Source organism: Schistocerca nitens, chromosome 1, assembly GCF_023898315.1.
Source record: "Schistocerca nitens isolate TAMUIC-IGC-003100 chromosome 1, iqSchNite1.1, whole genome shotgun sequence".
NCBI lineage: Eukaryota > Metazoa > Arthropoda > Insecta > Orthoptera > Acrididae > Schistocerca > Schistocerca nitens.
Genome location: NC_064614.1, coordinates 591,861,483 through 591,872,839, shown reverse-complemented (window position 1 = coordinate 591,872,839; position 11,357 = coordinate 591,861,483).

The window sequence follows — 11,357 nt, the reverse complement described above, 5'->3', positions numbered from 1 at the left end:
AACTGTTTATAATCTTTCCAACTGAGAACTGGACATTGGCTTTGTGGCAGCACTGAGCAAAGACCTTAATTTTTCTCATACCGTGACATCTGCCAATATTGGATATTGTTAGTGAAATAGAGCAGTGCATTCAGCATCTCTCACATGCTGCAGCTGAGGATGTCAGGCTAACCACCAGCTATATGCTAGAGAAAGATAAGCAACCAAAATCTTATATTAGAGCACAAGGAACAATGTGGTATTACACTTATTCCTTGAGAATAAGGACTTGGTTTTTTTTGCCAGCTGACAAAGGAAATGCCACTGTGGTTCTGAACACCAAAGATTACCACCCGAATGTGCTACATTTTTTAGAAGATGATGTGTACTGGAAGCTTAGTCGTGATCCGACAGAGTCCATCATCAGAAAGACAGGAAAATTATTAAAGGACTCCGATTTACCACACGGAGTGGTGAAGAAATTAATGCCTCATGCCACCACACCACCCAGGCTTTATGGACTGCTGAAGATACATAAGGAAAATGTTCCTATTCCCATTGTTAGTGCAATCAGTTCGCTCACACACACAGACTGGCAAAACATGTGGCAGGGTTATTAGCACTGAAACTGGGACATTGTGAACAGTATGTTGTAAACTTGCAGACATTTATTGAAACCCCCAAGAAAATAAAAATAATCACATAATGGTTAGTGTGGAAGGCATGTCACTTTTTACGAGGGTGCCAGTACAATATACACTGGACCTTCTGGCCAAACAATTTCCACCTGGAATCGTCAAAGTGTTCCGTCATGTTGTAACAACAGTGTACTTCATGTACCATGACAGGTATCATGAAATGTTGGATGGCACATCGGCAGTATCACCGTTGTCTCTGAAAGTCATGAGTTTCTTCATGGAGAACTTCGAGGAGAAGGCTGTGGTGTTGCATCCATCTTGCTTCCTAAGATATGGCCTCACAATGAACATGCACTGCAGCAGTTTTGTGAACATCATTAAATTTACTATTGAGACGGAGAAGGGTGGCAAGCTACCGTTCTTGGATGTTTTAACCGAGCAGAAGGCAAGAAGCCAGCTTGGTCGTACAGTGTACAGAAAACCAACGCACACTGACTGCTACTTGAACACCAATAATTTTCATCATCTGGTACACAAGAAAGTGGTCCTGACCACGGTGGTACACAGAACAAGGATTATTTCTGATAACAACCACTTAATTGCAGCCTTGTGAATTGCAGCATTTGAGATGTGTGTTCAGAGAGAATGGTTATAGCAAGGGAGAGACTAAAATCACTTTCAGATGCTCCCAATGGAAGATGTCTTGTGAATCAGCAGAAGAGGCCAAGTCTGCTGCTTTCCTGCATTTCACTTAGACAATGAACTGACATCACTTAGTTCCAGCAAGATGGATGTAGAGGAATTATGGTCAAAGCTTAATCAGACTATAAACTGGGGTCTGGAAAGTTACGTGCCTAGTAAGTGGATAAAGGAAGGAAAAGATCCACCATAGCTTAACAAGGAAATTCAGAAGATGCTGAAGAAGCAGAGGATGTTGCACTCTTGGTTCAAAAGAAAATGCGCAAATGACAACAAGCAAAGGTTGGTAGACACTCGTGCATCTCTCAAAAGATCTATGTGCGAAGCATGCGACGATTACCACCGTAACATCTTAGGAAAAGATCTGGCAGAGAACCCGAGAAAATTCTGGTCCTATCTAAAATTTATAAGCGGGTCTAAGGCTTTCATTTAGTCCCTTCTTGGGTGTGGCAGTTGATAGCAAAACAAAAGCCGAAGTTTTAAATTTCACTTTCAAGAGATTTTTCATGCTGGAGAATCATGCAAACATACCATCATTTGACCATCGGACAGACTCCTGTATGGATGACTTAGTAATAAGCATCCTTGGCATAGAAAACAACTGAAAGATTTGAAAACAAATAAATTACCAGATCCAGATGGAATCCCAATTCAGTTTTATGAAGAGTACTCTACAGCATTGGCCCCTTATCTAGCCTGCATTTATCATGAATCTCTCTCCCAGCACAAAGTCCCAACTGACTGGAAAAAAAGTGCTGGTGAGTCCAGTATAAACAAAGGCTAAAAGAATGGACCCATAAAATTACAGACCAATATCCCTAACTTTAGTTTGTTGCAGGATCCTTGCACATAGTCTCAGTTCGAATATATTTAACTTTCTTGAGACTGAGAAGCTTATGTCCGAGAACCAGCATGGTTTTAGAAAGCATTGCTCGTGTGAAACTTAGCTTGCCGTTTTCTCATTTGATATACTGCGAACTTAGGATGAAGGGCAACAGGCAGATTCCATATTTTTAGATTTCCGGAAAGCATATGACATGGTGCCCCATTCCAGGCTGTTAACAAGAGTATGAGCATATGGAATAAGTTCACAGATATGTGAGTGGCTCGAAGAATTATTAAGTAATAGAACCCAGTGTGTTGTCTTCAATGGCGAGCGTTCATCAGAAACAAGGGTGACGTCAGGAGCGCCCCAGAGATATGTGACAAGACCGCCATTGTTGTCTAGATACATAAATGATTTGGCGGACAGAGTGGGCAGCAACTGCAGTTGTTTGCTGATGATGCTGTGGTGTATAGTAAGGCATCAAAATTGAGTGACAGTCAGAAGATACAAGGTGACATGACAAAATTTTCATTTGGTATGATGAATGATGTCTAGCTTTAAATGTGGAAAAATGCAAGTTAACCCAGGTAAGTAGGGAGAACAAACATGTAATATTCAGATACAATATTACTAGTTTTCTGCTTGACAGTCAATTTGTTTAAATGTCTGGGCATAATGTTGCAAATCAATATGTAATGGAACGAGCTTGTGAGGAATGTGGTAGGAAAGGCAAATGGGTGATTTCGGTTTATTGGGAGAATTTTAGGAAAGAGTGGTTCACCTGTAAAGGAGACCACATACAGAACACTGATGCAACCTATTCTTGAATACTGCTTGAGTGTTTGGGATCTGTACCAGGTCGTATTGATGGAAGACATCGAAGCAAATCCGAGGTGGGCTGCTAGGTTTGGGTCAGTTTGAACAACACGTAACTGCTACAGAGTCACTTCGGGAACTCAATTGGGAATCCCTGAAGGGAAGGCAACATTCTTTTCAAGAAACACCATTGAGAACTGGCATCTGAAGCTGACTGCCAAACGATTCTACTGCCGCTAACATACATTGAACGTGAGGACCCTGAAGATAAGATACGAGAAATTAGGGCTGATGTGGAGGAATATAAACATCTGTTTTTGCCTCGCTCTATTTGCAACTGGAACAGGAAAGGAAATGACCAGTAATGGTAGAGGGTATCCTCCGCCACACTCTGATGGTGACTTTCAGAGTATCTATGTAGATGTAGATACTGTGGCACAACATACAGCAAGCTAGGACATGTGCTGCAGAGACGTGGACTGAGACCAGTGTTCTGGTCCGCTCTCAAGATACAAGAATGCTGCATCCTGTTAAAGACAACATTGCTCATCATCTGTCCGGCATATATGGTGTCTCTTATGAATGCAGCAGCATCTACAAAGGTCAAACTACTCACATAATTGCAGAGCATTGTACCAAGCACAAGCAACATATTAAACAAAGGAAGCTTGACAAGTTGGCCATAGCTGAGCACAAAATACAGTTTGAAAGGACGTAAGTCTTGGCTCGTGCATCAACATATTAGGATCCCGTTATAAAGGAGGCTGCTGAGATTAGAATATATGGCAACAATTTTATCAGGGACCAGGACTATGCACTGGGTAGGGCATGCGGGCAGGTGTCGGATATCAAAAGAAATCAAAGACGGATGCTTGACACTTGTAGGAAGGTGGTAGTGGTTGTAGTACCGGTCCCCCATGCCCTTTGATGTCACTCATTCCCGCAGTGGGCCAAAGCTGTTATGAACTGCCCAACTCACGTTCCGTGCACACGTTGTTTTGATCCTCTCTGATTGGTGCCAAAGGCTGCAATTGTGTCTATATAAGTGGAAAACTGCATCAACCTGCTAGTCAGTGATTTTTACTCCTGATGAAGATGGTGGAGATAGCCATCATAAGCTCTAGTATTTTATTCGAACTGACACGGACCGAAAACTGAGATTTTATTCAGACATGCCGCTGTGAAAGACTTTGAGGACAAATCTCAAGAGTTCTTGAACTGTGATACCCTCTCTTGACCAGTGTACCATCAATGTTAAAACTGCACCCTAGGAATGCAGCTATCAGTTTAAGCCTGAAGTTCAGTATAGGGACCTTTAGTTAAGTCATGTATCAACTAGTTGTGGTTGTTGCTCTCAACCGAAGTTGTCAGGTGAACAAAACAATCAAGCACGGGTGGTAATTACCTTTATTGATACATGGCATTAAACAGCAACAATCTGGGTTATCTGCTGGAACATCTGCTCTATGTTAATAAAAAAAACCAGTTAATTAAAAGAAATGGATGATATTAAGTAACAAACTCATTTTATTGTTTTCCTTCGAATAGAGTCCTATATGCTCATCGTTGGAGTTAATCAATGATTTGTCTCTGTTTTAAACTTTGTACTCAAAATTATAAATGCTTCACCAGAAGAAAACACAAAGAGATTTTGCTAAGAACAGGGCGACGAAATAAAATAACTAATAGAATTCTCTTTTTATCTCTGCTGCAGCAATTCATACCCATGCAATCTTCAAGTGAAATTGACCCCCCCCCCCTCCTCTCTCTCTCTCTCTCTCTCTCTCTCTCTCTCTCTCTCTCTCTCTCTGGAAACATTAAATTAATGATAAACTGAATATTTGATGATGAAATCTACACTCCTGGAAATGGAAAAAAGAACACATTGACACCGGTGTGTCAGACCCACCATACTTGCTCCGGACACTGCGAGAGGGCTGTACAAGCAATGATCACACGCACGGCACAGCGGACACACCAGGAACCGCGGTGTTGGCCGTCGAATGGCGCTAGCTGCGCAGCATCTGTGCACCGCCGCCGTCAGTGTCAGCCAGTTTGCCATGGCATACGGAGCTCCATCGCAGTCTTTAACACTGGTAGCATGCCGCGACAGCGTGGACGTGAACCGTATGTGCAGTTGACGGACTTTGAGCGAGGGCGTATAGTGGGCATGCGGGAGGCCGGGTGGACGTACCGCCGAATTGCTCAACACGTGGGGCGTGAGGTCTCCACAGTACATCGATGTTGTCGCCAGTGGTCGGCGGAAGGTGCACATGCCCGTCGACCTGGGACCGGACCGCAGCGACGCACGGATGCACGCCAAGACCGTAGGATCCTACGCAGTGCCGTAGGGGACCGCACTGCCACTTCCCAGCAAATTAGGGACACTGTTGCTCCTGGGGTATCGGCGAGGACCATTCGCAACCGTCTCCATGAAGCTGGGCTACGGTCCCGTACACCGTTAAGCCGTCTTCCGCTCACGCCCCAACATCGTGCAGCCCGCCTCCAGTGGTGTCGCGACAGGCGTGAATGGAGGGACGAATGGAGACGTGTCGTCTTCAGCGATGAGAGTCGCTTCTGCCTTGGTGCCAATGATGGTCGTATGCGTGTTTGGCGCCGTGCAGGTGAGCGCCACAATCAGGACTGCATACGACCGAGGCACACAGGGCCAACACCCGGCATCATGGTGTGGGGAGCGATCTCCTACACTGGCCGTACACCACTGGTGATCGTCGAGGGGACACTGAATAGTGCACGGTACATCCAAACCGTCATCGAACCCATCGTTCTACCATTCCTAGACCGGCAAGGGAACTTGCTGTTCCAACAGGACAATGCACGTCCGCATGTATCCCGTGCCACCCAACGTGCTCTAGAAGGTGTAAGTCAACTACCCTGGCCAGCAAGATCTCCGGATCTGTCCCCCATTGAGCATGTTTGGGACTGGATGAAGCGTCGTCTCACGCGGTCTGCACGTCCAGCATGAACGCTGGTCCAACTGAGGCGCCAGGTGGAAATGGCATGGCAAGCCGTTCCACAGGACTACATCCAGCATCTCTACGATCGTCTCCATGGGAGAATAGCAGCCTGCATTGCTGCGAAAGGTGGATATACACTGTACTAGTGCCGACATTGTGCATGCTCTGTTGCCTGTGTCTATGTGCCTGTGGTTCTGTCAGTGTGATCATGTGATGTATCTGACCCCAGGAATGTGTCCATAAAGTTTCCCCTTCCTGGGACAATGAATTCACGGTGTTCTTATTTCAATTTCCAGGAGTGTATTAATAAATGTCTGAATACTTATTGTGCACACCAAAGTAGACAACCACTTAAAGTTGTATTGAATGCAATGTTTTATTTTTAATTATGTTGTGTACTACATACATAGACCTGCTGCAGTGAAGCTGAAATGTTTGGGCGTCCAAATACATACTACAGCAATTAGGAAGGTAATAAAGAAGGAACTAAGTCAAGTGCACCATGAAAAGGAAGATGACCGCTAACAGATTCCAAATTTTTTTTCAGACAGTTCTACACTGTCACCTCAAACAGTTAAACAATCTGTAAAAAGAAGCATCGCACAGAAACTTGAATTCCTGACTGCTTATAACCTACATCTATAAAACAGTTCCTTATGAAATCAATCACATCATGGAAACTTTTAAAAAAAATTCCTTCAACAGTCAAGAATATTCCACTATGTGGTCAAATTATGCTTTATAAATATTCAAATATATTTAACTCATTTTTACAGGTGTATTTTCTATTGCCTTAAGTTTGCCTAAGTTATTTCTGTTTGTAACAAACTAGCTTAGTGCCCACTGCTTCGCTCATGTAGACTCAATGGCCTGCAGAGATTTTTTGTTTTTATTTAATTGAATTTTTATGATGTTCACAAATTGCAGCACCTAAGCTTTTCACACCAATTAAGATCATATATGCATGGCATGATCTTTTCCATATGTACTTCCGACCAAAAAGTGATTCTGGTAGCTGCAGTCCAAAGTTTTTGTTAACCTTGCTTTTGAGTTCTTGCAGAGGTATTTCCATAGCAACTTTATTCCCCTAAAAAATATTTCTTTATACCTAACCAATAAGTGAAATACCAATTTTCAAAAATTTAGCTTTGAATTTTTTTTAATGTAATGAAATATTTTGTTGCAAATTTTCATCCCATCCCAGTTCTCATAGATGTAGGCTCAAAAATCCTTTGGTAGTACTTCATTTATTTTCAACAAATCTTTCACCCACAATTTTACCCATTAGTGGCTGAATTTCCAAAAATGCTGAGAAAGATATTTTTTATTTTCTGACTGAGAAACCAAATACAAGTTTTCATAATTGTAGCTTCAAAATTCTCTTAATAGCAACATACTTTCAAAAAGCCTTTCATCCCCTATTTCATCCCCTAGGAGTAGAATTTTGGGCAGTCGCCTGTTAAACAATGCCTACAGTATAAGATCCACATCCTCTCCAAACTTCAAGTTTCTATCCTTAGCAGTTTGGGCTGCAAATGATGAGTCAGTGAATCAGTCTGACCCTATTTCACCCTCATTAGGGGTTGAATTCCAAAAACAGTGACTTGTGTATGTTTTATGTCTAACAGAGGAGCCAAATACAAATTTTTATAGATTATCTACAAAAATGCTTGCACAATGAAATATTTCCATAAAAACTTTCATCCCCCATTTCACTCCCATAGGGATTGAATTTCCAAAAACAGTGAAACACATATTTTTTATATCTAGTTGAGGAGCCAAATTTAAATTTTCGTAGATTTAGCTTTAAAAATGCTTTCATAATGAAATATTTTCATGAAAACATTTCATCCCCTTAGGGGTTCAGTTTCCAGAAACCCCCATTTTTTTAAATTTGTAATCGAGAAGTCAAATACTAATGTTCATAGATGCAGCTTTAAAAATACTTCAGCAGTTCTCTAATAATGATATAGTTTCGAAAGAGCTGTCACCCACTATTTCTCCCCCATGGGGTTAAATTTTAAAAGATGTTGAAACATGTATTTCTTTATTTCTGACTGAGAAACCAAATACCACTTTTCATAGATCTAGCTTCAAAATTGCCTTAATAATGACATTTTACAAAAAAACCTCTTCATCCCGTATGTCACCCCCGTAGGGTTGGAATATTGAAAAATTCTTTCTTAAACGATACCTATAGTATAAAATCCACACCTTCCCCAAATTCCACCTTCCCCAAATTTCAAGTTCCTATTCTTAGCAGTATGGCTGGGCAATGATGAGTCAGTCAGTCAGTCAGTCAGTCAGGACATTGCCTTTTATATATAGAGATGAAAAAATGCAAATTTACAGAACTGCAGACCAGTGTCTGGAATACCAAGCCTTGACAACATCCTAGAAACAGCAATGCATGACAAGTAAGTTCTTGGCAAAAGTTACATTTTCACTGAAGCCCAATAGGACTTCTCAAAAAATAAATTTAGAATAAGTGTTGTCCATAATATTTTATGAAGACATACAGAACAGAAAAATCCTATTTTAAAAGCTTCAAATGTATGAAAGTGGAGGCACTGCATTAATGGTTCACTTCACATTTGACTGATGTAAAACAGAAAGCAGAAAGAAAGTGAGCTAAATGGTAATATTAGAATATATTTCTAGCACTGAGAAAAAATAATAACTGAATGAGGTCTATCAGAGATCCATTCTTAAACCAATCCTCTACATTTAGTATACAAACAACCAGTACCTGAACAATTATTTGTAAATAAATATCATTTTCATCAATGACTAGAATCCTCCTTACTAGAAACATTCCAGTTCAATACAGGCAGTTGTTTGTGTCAATTACGTGGTTGGTTTAAGGGAAATTGTTATTTATAAGAACAAGAAATAAAGCATTCCTGAACATTTATAGGTTTCAAACATAGGAAAGTCCAGGTTGGAATATCGACCATATTATGAAAAGGGTAGACTGCTACTCTCTGTAAATGATGATGATGATGATGATGATGATGAGTTGGGTTGAGGGGGTGCTCGACATCACGGTCATCAACGCCTTGACGAAAAGCCAACATGTAATCTCATGGGTGGGGACGAAGGCTGTCCCCACATGCAGAGCAGTTTATAACATACTAAAGTCTGCCGCCCTTCCCCACCAGTTTAGGTATGAGGCCCGATAGTTCACAAAATTTCACCACTCTGTTAACATTGGTATCGGTATCTGCAAGGAGGGTGGGCAGATCTCCAACAAGACCAAGGGCTGCCCTATTATCAGTATACAGAACACATGTAGCCACAATATGCTGAACTGAAAGTGGCATGCCACAAACTTCACAGAAAGGTGGATCCTCCCCCTGGAGGAGGAAGCCATGTGTGAAAGGGCTATGGCCGATGCACAGTCTGATAAGCAAAACCTCCTTCCAGCGGCGAGGCTGACACGAAGTCCGCCAAGATTTTGTGGTCAGTTTGAGCTACCACAGTTTGTTGTCCGACACCTGCAACCATTCAGTCTTCCACTGACGCATGCATCTGTCAGAAAATGAGATAATGACGTACAACAGGATGGGACAATGATGGACAGCACCATCCCAACATGCTTCCTTGGCAGCTTTATCAGCCATGTCATTACCCTGTATCCCAATGTGGCCAGGTACCCAGCAAAATATCACCTCCTTGCCACAGTGTTGGAGCCACTGTAAGCAGTCATGGGTGAGCTGAATTAGCTGGTCTACCAGATACATTTGGTGAAGCATTTGCAGTTCACTAAGAGAGTTGGAACAGACAAGAAAATTCGTACGGTGATGTCTGTGAACCTTCTCCAGTGCCATTAGAATGCCATACAACTCCGCATCATAATTTGTAAATTGTTCTGGAAGACGCACTTTAAAAACCCTATCAGGGAAAACCACAGAACAACCGGAAGCATTCCCCTGCTGGGATCCCTCTGTATAAATAACGATAAAAGTATGGTACATACTTAAAATAGACGAAAACAAAGTTGTAAAAACCATAACTGGAGTACAATTTTTTGAGTATTGCGTTAGGCTTAAAATCACTTTGGGCCTCCGAAGACACCAAGGCAGCAGTGCGTTCCATCCCTGGGTGTGTATTTTCATGCCCGAGAGATCCAGATCCTGGAGGCAGTCCGTAGCACATATACCAAATGGCTGGGTCGCTTGGGGCCGGTTCCTGAACAGTCGTTCAAAGGCGGGTTGGATCACTGAACTAAATGCCATGACTGGTGTGACACTGAGATTTTCAGCACCTGTCAAGCCAAAAGGATATGTCGCTGAATCCAGAGTGGTGGTTCACCAGCCTCTGCACAGATTCTGAACTGAGCTGGTCCGAAAGGCTCCAGTCGATATCTGAATGCCTGCATGGTGGACAGCATCTAACAACCGGAGGTAGGAATGACAGGCCGATCCATAGACCACGCTGCCATAGTCTAAGCATGATCAAACAAATGCCCTATAAAACTGTAGGAGGCGGGACCTGTCCATGGTTTTCCACCAAGGCATTTCAAAATGTTCAACAACCAGAAGCCCTTTGTTCATATGTCTTTCAGGTGTGGGAGCCATGTTAATTTCAAGTCAAATAATAAACCCAAAAAGCGCACTGTGTCTTGAAAAAGTAAAATACGGTCCCCCACTGTAAGCTCTGGTTGGTTAAAACTCCGACGAGCACGGTTAAAATTGACACATACAGTCTTCTCAGTTGTCTGGGCCCAGGTTTCCAGCCTCCTAATGGTCAGTTGTAGCTGCCTCATCATCGTTGTAAGATCAGAGGAAGAGTAGAAGATTGCAAAGTCATCCACAAACGAAGAACATTTGACAGGGCTCCTGACTGCAGAGGAAATGCCATTGATAGCTATGGAAACAATGTGACACTGAGAACACTGCCCTGGGGCACACTATTCTCCTGAACATAGCAATCAGACATGGCATCACCAATGTGATAACGAAAATGCCTGCCCTTGAGAAAGGATTGGATCAGATGCGGCAGGCATCCACATAGTTCACATTCATGAAGTTGGCGAAGGATGTTGTATCTCCAAGTAGTGTCATATGCTTTTTCGAGGTCAAAAATACATAAACTAAATGGTTTCAGTGTAAGAAGGTATCCTGTATCACCATCTCCAGTACCAGTAGAATTAAGTCGTCAAGAGTGGAACGGTAGCGCCTGAAACCACACTGGGAGCGGCTCAGGTAACCTCGGGACTCCAGCAGCCAGACGAGGCGGTGGTTGACCATGCGTTCAAGAATCTTGCCCATACAACTAATAAGGGCGACACTCTGATAACTGTTAGGGGCGCTATGGTCCTTACCTGATTTCCAGAATGGAATTAAGATTGCCTCCTTCCAAGTCATGGGGTACTGTCCATCAAACCAAATCTGATTGAAACAAGAGAGGAGCTGACCT